The 11,249-nt window shown below is 35.6% G+C and overlaps 1 long non-coding RNA gene across 1 annotated transcript; it reads right to left on the bottom strand.

Moving 5' to 3' along the window:
* Window positions 1-1,796: 1,796 nt before the first annotated feature.
* Window positions 1,797-8,071, bottom strand: LOC144248205 (uncharacterized). Its single transcript, XR_013341600.1, has 3 exons — window positions 8,024-8,071; window positions 7,357-7,421; window positions 1,797-1,902 (listed from the first exon to the last, which is right to left on the bottom strand). It is a non-coding gene; the product is annotated as an uncharacterized LOC144248205 (long non-coding RNA).
* Window positions 8,072-11,249: the final 3,178 nt, after the last annotated feature.

Raw genomic sequence — 11,249 nt, 5'->3', positions numbered from 1 at the left:
GGTCAGTTCTCAACATCACTAGAGGCTCTGTGATGACTAGATTGAATATTCCTGCAGGCAAGGGCCTAGTGATATTGTTAGAGGGAAAATTAGATGTAAGCCATCAATAAGCGCTTGTAGCCCAGAAAGCTGCAATATCCCATATAACTTTGATGGGTTTTATAATAAATTAGGGAAATTTTAAAATTGGACTTAAAACCAAAATGGAATATCTTATTCTAATTATTTTATGTAATTCATGTCTTTCCAGTGTGAGAACAATCTTTTATAGAGTTTGCATCAGTATTCTATCTTGTTCTAGAATGAATTCAGTGAATGTCAGGAAATACATGGTTCTCTTACATCTTAAAACAGTAGAAGAAAAATGTAGTCCTCATTACAAGCAAAAGCCTATAAATCCAGCTGGGTCATGGAACTGCAACAGTATTCAACACAGAGAAAGGCTGTATTTATTGAAAACAATGAAGCAAAATTGAAGTGCTATAACCAGCTTTAAATATTTTAGAACTGGAAACTGTTAACTATCCCTGAGTGCTGTCAGCAGCCACTGATTCTGGCATGGTCTCATTCTTGCCACATGGGTAGGTATGAGATGGCTCAAAGCCTCTAAGGAAGACTGATCTAGAACTGCTTTGAATGCTGTTTTGCATCAGTGGTATGTCTGCAATTTTCCTCTCTTTCAGCTGTTGATTGTTATGTATTCAGTATTCATGGGTGAGTGCATGCTGGAAGCAAAGTAACAGAACATATTTGATGCCTTGAGAAGATACCTAGAACAGAGGCTATATAGTGTTAAAGGAATAAAGTAGGTATTTATTTAAAAAGCCTTCAAAGGATACACCTTGGGGAGAACAAGAGCCCGGCCATGGCTCCACCCAAGATGGACATTGAGTCAAGATTTTTCACACTGTTATAAGTTTTGGTGCATTTGCATATTGAGGTTAATTGTCCTATTACAGCTTCAGGTTATGAAGTCTCATCCTCCCAGATTGCTCTCCTCAATTTGCTGTTGTTTTAGGCCTGAATCTGCAACAATGCCCTTGGTTCTCAGGCTGGAAAATGATTGTGTCATCTAACTAAATGGTGAGGAGAACTTGCTAACACTCTGTATGAATTTCAGAGTTATATACTAATGCAGTACAGAATGTGGAAAATAGGAAAGCTAAAACTTAAGGCATCATGTTGCCATTCCATTTCTATACTTTTGGTCACTTTTTCTCCTCCCTGCGTAGCTTTAATTACAGAAGTTTTTTTAAATTTCACATGAATTACAGGCTTCCATTCTCACTGCTGTCTGCCTTGGATTTTCTTTCCTTACGCACTCCAATGCCTTGCCATATTTTCTTCAGCTGGAAGAATTAATCACAGCCATTTTGACAATGTGTTTTTAGTCCCATTGGCTCTCTTTCATCCTTCTTCACAACCCATATTTTGATTATTTTGTGAGAGGATGTTAAGGATATGCTAGGACAGCTGTTTATGACTGCTTAGACTTTAGATGGCAACATTTTGATAAAATATCTGTAGAAGTGGTACACTGTTACACTTCAATATGTGGTTTGCTACAGAGGATAATACTTACCTTTCTTCACATTACTTAGGGTAATGAAGATATATATGACCTTCTCTTGTCAGAGGAAAATAATTCTTGAATTATATGAAGTTGTGCCTCTCATGGGTGTCAATCCAAAATACGATTTAATGATATTCTTGTTTGCCTACATTCTTGTGGGTTTAGTTTATATTATTACTTCAGAAAGTTTCCAAACCCATAACTATAAATTAGCTTGTTTTGGTCTGCCTTTGTGTAGAGAACAGGAGGTTAAGGTCATCTGTAAAATCTGTGTGGAAATATATAGTCCTTGTAGTTATCTAGTTTATCCCTTTGCTTTATGCAATCACCTGAAATGGGGAAAAATACAATATTATTACATAGAACATTTTCAGTTGAGAAAGATAAAATATATGCCTAAAGAAAAGATGCCTCCAAATCATTATATATGAGTCTGAAACAACAGTGGAAGTCATGGTATTCATTTTTGTTAATTTTTTTTTTTTTTTCAGAGAGAAGTGCTATAGACAAAATCTGTAACTATATAGAAGCAGACATGCTTTGTTGGTCTCCTGCCTCTCAAGAAAGATGTCATGAACAGATGGTCTGGAAGAACAACAGAAAAATAAATGCTGAAGTAGGACAGAATAAAAGCAGTGGGTTGTACAGGTTTGTGAGTAAAATTAACTAGTACTGATTTACTAAGCAGAACACTTCATATAGGATCACAGAATCATAGAATCATTTCAGTTGAAATAGACCTCTACTGCCATTGGGTCCAAACATTAAACTCACACTGCCATGAGAAATGGGGGGGACATAGCCAGGATAGCTGGCCCAAATGGAACAACATGATGTATATGTCTGTTCAGAAAAGAAAAAAGTGGGGGGGAAGACACACAAATTTGTTATTTACAGTGTCTGTCCTCCAACATCTGCTTCCCAGGAAGTGAGCCCTTGCTGATGGAAAGTAGAGAATAAATATTTTGCTTTCCTTTGCTTCTGCATGTGGCCTTTGCTTTTGCTTTAATAAATTGCTTTTATTTTGACACACAAGGCTTTTTTTCCAACTTTTTTCTCCCCTATATACTGCTAAGAAAAGGAGTAATAATGCAGCTTGATGGACACCAACTAAACCCACCACTGAGGTCAGTTATGTGGTAATTTCTGAGTCAATGGAAAACACCGTGGAGTCACACAAAAACAATCCCTTTGTTTGGTATTACTTGAGTTTGTGAGATGTTTATTTTGTCCCTTGTTGATCAACACATTGACCTCCAACTTCAGAGGGAAGTAAACAAAGTACAACCTCATGGTCTGACATCACTTGTTTACCTCAGTGACCACTCACATCAGGGAACCAAATGGAGGTCAAGAAATTCTGCCCTCGATCACTGGGGAAGTGAGGCACTTTCCATTACAGAAAGCAGAGGCAAATCTATTTAAATACAAACAAAATGTAATTACATATCTGGTAATCAGTGTTGGTGCAGGTGTTGCTGGCATAAGATTCAAGCAGATTAATTATTTACACAGATTATGTCTGTGATTTGCAGTGGACTTATGGGGGGCTTCCTGGCAAGGATTGAAGGAGGTTTGTTTGTGATTAACTTAAAAGCAAGCATAAAGCAATGCTATTATTAAGCAAATTGTGCAGTCTGAATCAACATTTACTAACTGCTTGATAAGTCTTGCATGCTGATTGTCTTCAGCAGGCAGTCTGAGGACAAGGCAGAAGAAGTATGGGCAGCAGTAAGGGGCAAGAGAGGAATGCTATGAGTATACTCAAATTCTCTGTTTGTGTTTTTGTACATATTGCCTAAGAATTACTGTCTAGCAGTGAGAGAGCAGGAACAAATTAGAATTCTCTAAACACTGATATTCTGTTGCCATAATGTGCTTATAGGTATTATAGTGGAAGTGAGTATCTGGAGGCAGATTGAAAGACTTGACCTAATGCCCTTATCTCTCAGTCCTCCAACTCTAATCTAGTGAACATATACCCATAATTATTTCTCAAATAGTTTTTATCTAATTTTAAAGTGGATAATTTATAGCACTTGTAGAAAAATGCTGTAAGTTTTATTAAAATGTCCAACATTAAGAAAGCTTTGACCAGAATACATTTCCTTACTGTTCTACAAAGTCATACATATTTATAATACTAAAAACTCTTCACTTGCTTTCAGCCTACAGATTTGAATACTAATATTAATATACCTGCTGCATGTATTAGAAGGCTGTGCACAGAATAACATTTTATACTCCCAATTATTTTTATTTTTCAGATTTTCATTTTTTTACCTTTAATTAGAATTTATTTCATGATAAAAATACATTGTAAGTAAGAAATAAAGACATTGGAAAGAAAACTAATATTTCCTAATAGCTCTGTTGGGCTCCATCCTGGCAGCACTGAACATTTAGAGTGGAATCATAAACCCATTTACATTTGAAAAGACCTCTAAGATCACAGAGTCCAAATGTAAACCAAGCACTGTAAATTCCAGCACTAAACTGTGTCACTAAATTCTACATCTACACATCTTACAAATACTTCCAGGGATGGTGCCTCAGCCACTTCCCTGGGAAGCTTTTTCCAAATGCCTGACAAACTTACAATGAAGAAATTTTGTCTATTATCCAATCTCAGCTTCTCCTGATGTGACTTGAGGCCATTTCCCCTTGTCCTTTGTTATGTGGGAGATGAGACCAGCCTCCAGACTGCCACAACGTCCTTTCAGGCACTTGTAGAGAACAGTAAACTTTCCCCATGAGACTCCTTCCCAGGCTAAACAGCCCCAGTTCCCTCAGCCACTCCTTATAAGACTTGTGTTTCATAAGCTTCAGCTTCACTGGTGTAATGCAGTTTGCTGCAGGTCTGACTGCTGACAGCTGAAGGTGCTCTGCAGCACACAGGACCCAGCTTTGGGCTGCTTCACCACACTGGCAGAGTGTGGGCGTTGGGAACACCAATGCTCTCACCTGGGATAAATGTCCCTTCCTGTAGCAGCAGGCTTGGAAGTGGATGACATTTGAAGGTCCATTCTGACCCAAACCATTCTATGATTCTATGATTCTATGATTCTGTAGTTCTAGGAATCTACCCAGTGAAGTAACTAAGCAAAGACAATTTTTTTCAAAATGCTGATTTTTATATTCTTGTTCCATCTGGTGTATAGAAACAACAAAAACCAAGGCTTCTCCTGAGAAGAAAATTCTAAAAGAGCTGGAAAACAACAAAACTAAAACAACAACAGAATTGTGTCAAGTTAATAATCTGAGAGAGCATCTCCTTGATATTCCTAGCATGTCATCTACTTCAGTCCAGGAGGGAATAGGGTTTTACCTCCTGAGGGAGTGCCTGGGGAAAGTGATTACAAAAGCAAAATTGTACTGTGTCTGGGAAGGGGTAGTTATGCTAAAGCTGCCTTTGGAAAATATCATAGGTGTACATTTACCACCAATAAGTCTAGACCTTATCTCATCAATGCAAAAAAAATATATTGCTGCCCTTTTGTGGGCACAATTCTTCTGCTCTTCATAATTGAAACAATGGATAATGTTCTATTTTCTTAGTTTCTCTGAAATGCTCTAGTCAAGTAAGACTGCAGTTGTTCAAGACCCATGATATAGCTGCATAAAATGTTTGGGCCAGCAGATAACAGCATAGATGATGATGGTGTTCAATAGAGAAGAGAATGCCTAAGCAGGCATACATTTCTTCAATGACAGAAACCTATGAAATACTAGGTTTAAAGTGCACACACAAAAAAGTGCCTTGCAGCAAATTTGGAAACTGTCTGCAGGCAGAAACTTCAGAAAATCCTGATTCAAATAAAATTTCATTATTGTATCATCATGGTTGTGTTCTGGTTGAAATCTCCCTCAGTTCATTGTGTATCTATTGGTATGCATGAATGTGGTTTTGTCTGTGCTGAGGTAGGAGGTTTTACCACATCTCTGGGCACATGAACAAAGGAAAGGTGGGAAAAAGGAATCTTAAAAGTAGGATTTTTATTACCAAAAAGTTAAATATTTGTTAAGTGGCTTATTTCCATTTGTTTTTTCTTTAAGAATATGAGTCTACGATCTTTTGACAATGCTGTAGAATGACTGCAAAAAAAATTGTGCACAGTATGAAATCAGGAAGCAAGACCTGGGTAGGATAATCCTTATAGAAAACAGAAAGGTAGAAGAAAAGTTGTGCTATTTAGTAGTAGGCACAGCAGGAAGTAAAAAGATCTGCAATATATTGCTTCACAGAAGGATTAAAGGAAACAAATTAGTCTAACACAAATGTAAAATATTAAAGTAGGATGATGAAAGTATAGACATCCCATGAGTATTTATACAAGTATATGTCCACCCTCATTCACCTATCTGTTTATTTAGACATAAACAGGGCACAATAAGTTTTAAAAACACAGGAAGTTTTGAAAATATTTAAAATACATTTTTCAAATACATCCACTGAAAATATGAGTCAGCAGGGAACCATGTTCATGTCAAAAAACAATAAAAAGAAGAAAAAAGAAAACATGGTTCAATTCACAAATAATATTACAAAAGGAATACAACGTCTACAGTGCAATATTTTTTTTGTTTCTCCACTTCCTGTAAGTATCAAATTACTGAGCAGTTTTACACAGCATCCTTGTCTCTTCTGGCAAAATGTGGAGGCTTGGTAGAAAATTATTCAATTCAATAGAACTAGGATTTTTTTAACAGAGGAGAAACAACTAAGAATAATTTTTTGGTTGGAGAAATTTTAAGTAACATTTTCTCTAAATAGCTTCTCTAAAACAAAAAATGAGGATTTAATAACTTAAAAATGCATTAATCTTAAACTGTATTTTAAATATTCAATCTAAAACTTGGAAAAAATATAAATAAAAAATCTTTAAGATGTTCAAAAAGGAAAAGAAATGGAAAGCAATAAAATTGTTTTTTTTCAGTGAGCTAAACATCCATAGATTTTGTCTTTTTTATTCTGAAACATTGTCAATAATAACAACATGTCTTCTGACTTTAGGTTAGAAAGTTTTTAGACTGAAAACTTTTTGGGTGTCTTTAGACTCATACTTCTACACAGACAAAAAATTACTCTTACTCACCCCTAACCTCCACTCACTGTTATGAAAAGACCAACTGTTATTAGTGTTGGTGAGATAACCATGAAGGAGAAACCAAAATACAATAACATGTACAGCTATGGCGCAAGATATTAATAAGAATTCTGCTATAGAAAAGAATGGGATTTTTGTTGTTGTTGTTATAGTTAATAGAAAAGACATTTGTTGAAAAATCAAAATTTTTGGGGGAAGACATGAAACATGCTTTTTCTGAGTGGTAGCAAGGGCATTTTCCTTTGGTTTCTTTCTCTTTTTTATCAACCCCAAAAACTTCACAAAAAAATGCAGCTCTCAAGCAGAAGTGCAGCATTATGGAAAAGTAAACGGTTTACATATAGTGCAGTGAAATTGACAAATTAAGAATCCACTTTGAACACGTAATGCCTAATTAAAACATGACATCTCTTTCTTTATAAATCACAATAATTTTTCACCTTAACAAAGATAATTCAATATTTTTGTAATCTAAAGTTAGGACAAATTAAAAGTTGAATAGCAGATATTGCAGAAAATTTATGGTTGTAATAAGGAATGTGCCTGTGGAGCCTCAATTATCTTTGCCATTTAGGATTTAAAAAAAAAAAAGAGGTGTATTTTTGATAGCTTTACCTCAGGCATTCTATAAATAGATAGCAGCATTATCACAGTCAACATTGTGCAATTAATTACCAAATCAGAACAAGCCCAAGATGATGCAACACTTCTCCAAGCAGAATTCCTCAAGGAATGGATAACTGTAAATAGAAGAATCAAAAGTCAGTGTTTCACATAAAGTGCAGTAAAAGTTTTAAGTACTATAATAAAAGAGAAGACAGCATCAGCAGAGATTCCTGGCAATGTTTCTTACCTAGGAAAATCAGAAGTAGTAGAGCTGAGTAGCATTGATGTACAATATTTATAAAGAATTGCAGAACTTTGGTTTTATGTAGATATTCAGGTCTATACATTTTTCTCAAAGAAGCTTATAAAGTTATGATTAATCAAAACCAATATAATGCAGAATCTATTTGATTAACCAAAGTCTTAGTGGGGGTGGGACAAATATATAGAGAGATTTATGCAAGTAGGCAGCCCATCAACATAACCCACTAATTCATATTTGTGTTGAGTGCTTGACTTACTTCGTTCACACACCCACCCCCTCCCTGCTCATTGTTTTGACATCTGGATATGGCACAAAAATATATACAAAAATATATATACAAAAAAAAATGGAGGACTGTTCAGAAAACAGTAGAGCACTAAATTACTACTTCCATTACTGCAGAAAGACAAAACACATGTCATAAAATCTTGTCTAAAGTCCTGTTGATGCTAACAGAGATGAAACAAGTACCTGCATTTCTCCCAGTTCACTACAGCCGTGTAGTGGAGAACACATATTGCAGATGAAGACTCCTGAAAATCTCCTTTTGTCATAATTTTATTAAGAGCAGCCTGGCCAGGAAACTCCTTGCGTGCTAAGATGTTTTGTCAAACTTGAGGGCTTTTTCAATATGTTTTGTTTTGCTGAACTGGTGTAAACAAGAATCTGCCTCTGATTCTGGTATTGTGGTTTTGTTGTTGGCTTTTTTTCTGTAAGAGATAAAAAAAAAAAGGCACTTTCATTTGTTGGTGAATGGAGTCAAAAATGTCTGAACTCAGACACACAGAGAGCATAGATCTTAGCAGAATGAGGTCTTAATTAGGCCCATGTAAAATCCTGAAGGAAGAGAACCAGCCTGTCAGTAAGGCGCTGTTTGAGATAATAATTTACACAAAACCAGAGATAATAGATAGATCTAAAAGAAAGGATTAATCTATAAGCAGTTCAGACAGAATTTCTTTATGCAGAGGATTACTGAATAATGGAACAAATTGTCAAAGGCAGTGAAAGAAGCAAGTGTGAATTATTCTGACACATTTCTGGATGAGAGAATTGGAAAGTGCTCTTGTGGGCTAGATTTCCAAGATAAATGATGATATAAAGATTGCTTGCATTTCAATTTGGTGAGGTTAAGGGAGCCAGCCTGTATTAGAAAGTCACAAGGTTAGTTATGGGAGATTTTAATGAGCCATGTCCTCTGCCTGATTCCATTAAAAGTTCTTTTATGGTATTATTTAAGGCCAAGTTTTGCATAATTGATAATGAAATGGCCTAGCTTGAAAAGGGAACAATCTACTTATTGATAAATACATGAAATATTAAAGGATCACAAAATATTTATTTACTTTTCTTTGCATAAACTCTTCTAAATGAAAGGGATTTTTAGGTATGATATGATAACTTCAAGAACACAAACAGTGAAAATCTTGCATTTAAAAAGAAAACCTCTAATCAGTACAGGCATTAAGCAAATCTTTCAAATGTAGCATGTGTGGTCATAGAGTCACTTGTACCAAAGCCTTTGACACAGTCACTAATAAACTTACGCCTCTTCTTAATGCTACAAGACATTGTGCACAAAAAGACCTAGAACATTTCATTTCAAAAAACAAAACAATATTTTAAGCTAAAACAGAAACACTATGGGTTAATCACTTTCATACACAGATTGATAAGGAGCCTAAAATGGGAAAGTAATTTGACTCCTTGCCTCTCAAAGCCCACATAATGAAAACTTTAGGTGCAAGAAAACTATATCACCTAAGACAAGTGAGACATTCTGGCTTCCTGAGGCTGGCATACCCACTATTGTCCCAGGCAAACACAAATTTCTAGAGGCTCTCTAACCAACAGGCTGTCAGATGTTCAATAGTCTGTTGGACAAGCACTAATAAGGTGAAAGCACTCAACAAAAGATTAATAAAATTAAATATTCCGTGGAACATCTTCATTAAATGTCAACAGTGTCTCTCAATAGTGTCTCTCAATTATCCTTGTGTTCTATTAGCAAGAATTGGATGGAATTCCTACTACTTTTTATTCTCTCCATCACCCTGTGAAGCAAATCAGCCCATTTATTTGCTCCTCTAACTACATTAACTCCTAAGGAGACATTCAGGTGACCTAAGTCAACTATTGTTGTCCTTACTGCCTGGCTTGGTGACACCAACAGCAAGGATATGGGAAATAAAAACAGATTGAGTTTGCCCTTCTCTGAGCCCCTTCACACAGGTTTTTGCTCTCTTCATGGAATGTATTTCCATATCCCAGTGAAACCCATTATATAGTCATTATTAATGATACCACACATTTCTTTTTTATTTCTACTTCAATAGATTCTCTTTCTTTTTTTTTTCCACACCCTCCAGCCTCCTCTCTCTGTTTATAAAATTATATAATCTTTAGGGAAAAGGGAAGTTGTTTACAGTTTGTAATCACATACTAAAAAAAGAAATCAAACTACAAATTCATTGTGGAGTTTGATCCAGAATATTGTTAGAAACATAATTAATAGCTGAAAGTATTTGAAACAACAGTCCTCAACAACTGTTGAGGACTTAGTTGCCAAACACAGAAAAATAAAAGCACCAAGCTTTTCAGAATTTAATTTTCAGGTATTTGTTTTTCATTTTAGTATTTGAAAAATTAATTTGGTGGATTATTTTGTTAATGGAAAATAGAAACTATCCCCACTTTATAATCGCAGAACATTGTATTTATATAAGGGTTGTTGATAAAAAAACATGTTGAACTTCACCAAAGGCTCTTTTAATCTTCAGGGAGCTTTCAGACCTAGTAAACACAAATGGAACAAAACACAGGCTGGAATCATCCACTGAGCAGTGAGCTACATACCTAAAATAGAGTTGAAATTACATAGCAGAATCACCATTTTTAATATGTTTCTCTGGCTGGTGCAAGAAAGTGATGGATTTGTGCAGTACAGAGTCAGCTTATTGGGGTTCAGACCCTGGGAGAATGATTTCCTTCATAATTTCCTTCCAAATCTCTCTTTCTTTCATTTCTATAGTTTTCATTGTGCATAGGCAAAAAAAATAAGTGTTATGGACCTTTAGGCTTCCTACTCTTTATCATTGCTTATCTATTCACACTGTTATTTTTACTAATATTTTTTGTTTTATTTCGTTTTCTTATTTTCTTCTGTTTTACATTCAGACTAAATACAGGTGTGTTCACCTCAACAAGCCTCAATTGTTCAGTGGGATTATTTTCTGTTCCTTTACTTTCCTCCATTTTGCTCTGATTTTCTTTGGTTTACTCACATCACAGTAATGAAGGTCTCAATCCACACAAGAAGAATGTCTTAGTGCATGAATCAGTATTCCCTAGGTATGAGTAACTTAGGTTTGCACCTGTTATGTTTGTGAAGGCATAATGTTGCCAAAAGTATTCTGAGAAGGCTGGGAAATGTGTGCAATTTTCCAGGTGCAATGCTGTACTGGAGAATAGAAGCAGGAGAAAGACTGGGCACAGTCTTCCATCACAGCAGCCAGGCTAAAGCTTTAAACATGGAATAAGATCTAGAGCAGCTTTCATGGGGCTCCCATACAATGGATTCACACTCAAAGTAGAGAAAGACAGTGGTTTTTCCTTCCTGTGACACTCATGTCTAATGATGTTTCTAATGCAATGGCATTCATCTGGGCTCTCCAGTGTTGTTCCACTGCTGCAAGAA

The sequence above is a fragment of the Lonchura striata genome, chromosome Z (assembly GCF_046129695.1).
Source record: "Lonchura striata isolate bLonStr1 chromosome Z, bLonStr1.mat, whole genome shotgun sequence".
Classification (NCBI taxonomy): Eukaryota; Metazoa; Chordata; class Aves; order Passeriformes; family Estrildidae; genus Lonchura; species Lonchura striata.
This window is presented reverse-complemented; position numbering and strand designations above follow the sequence as displayed.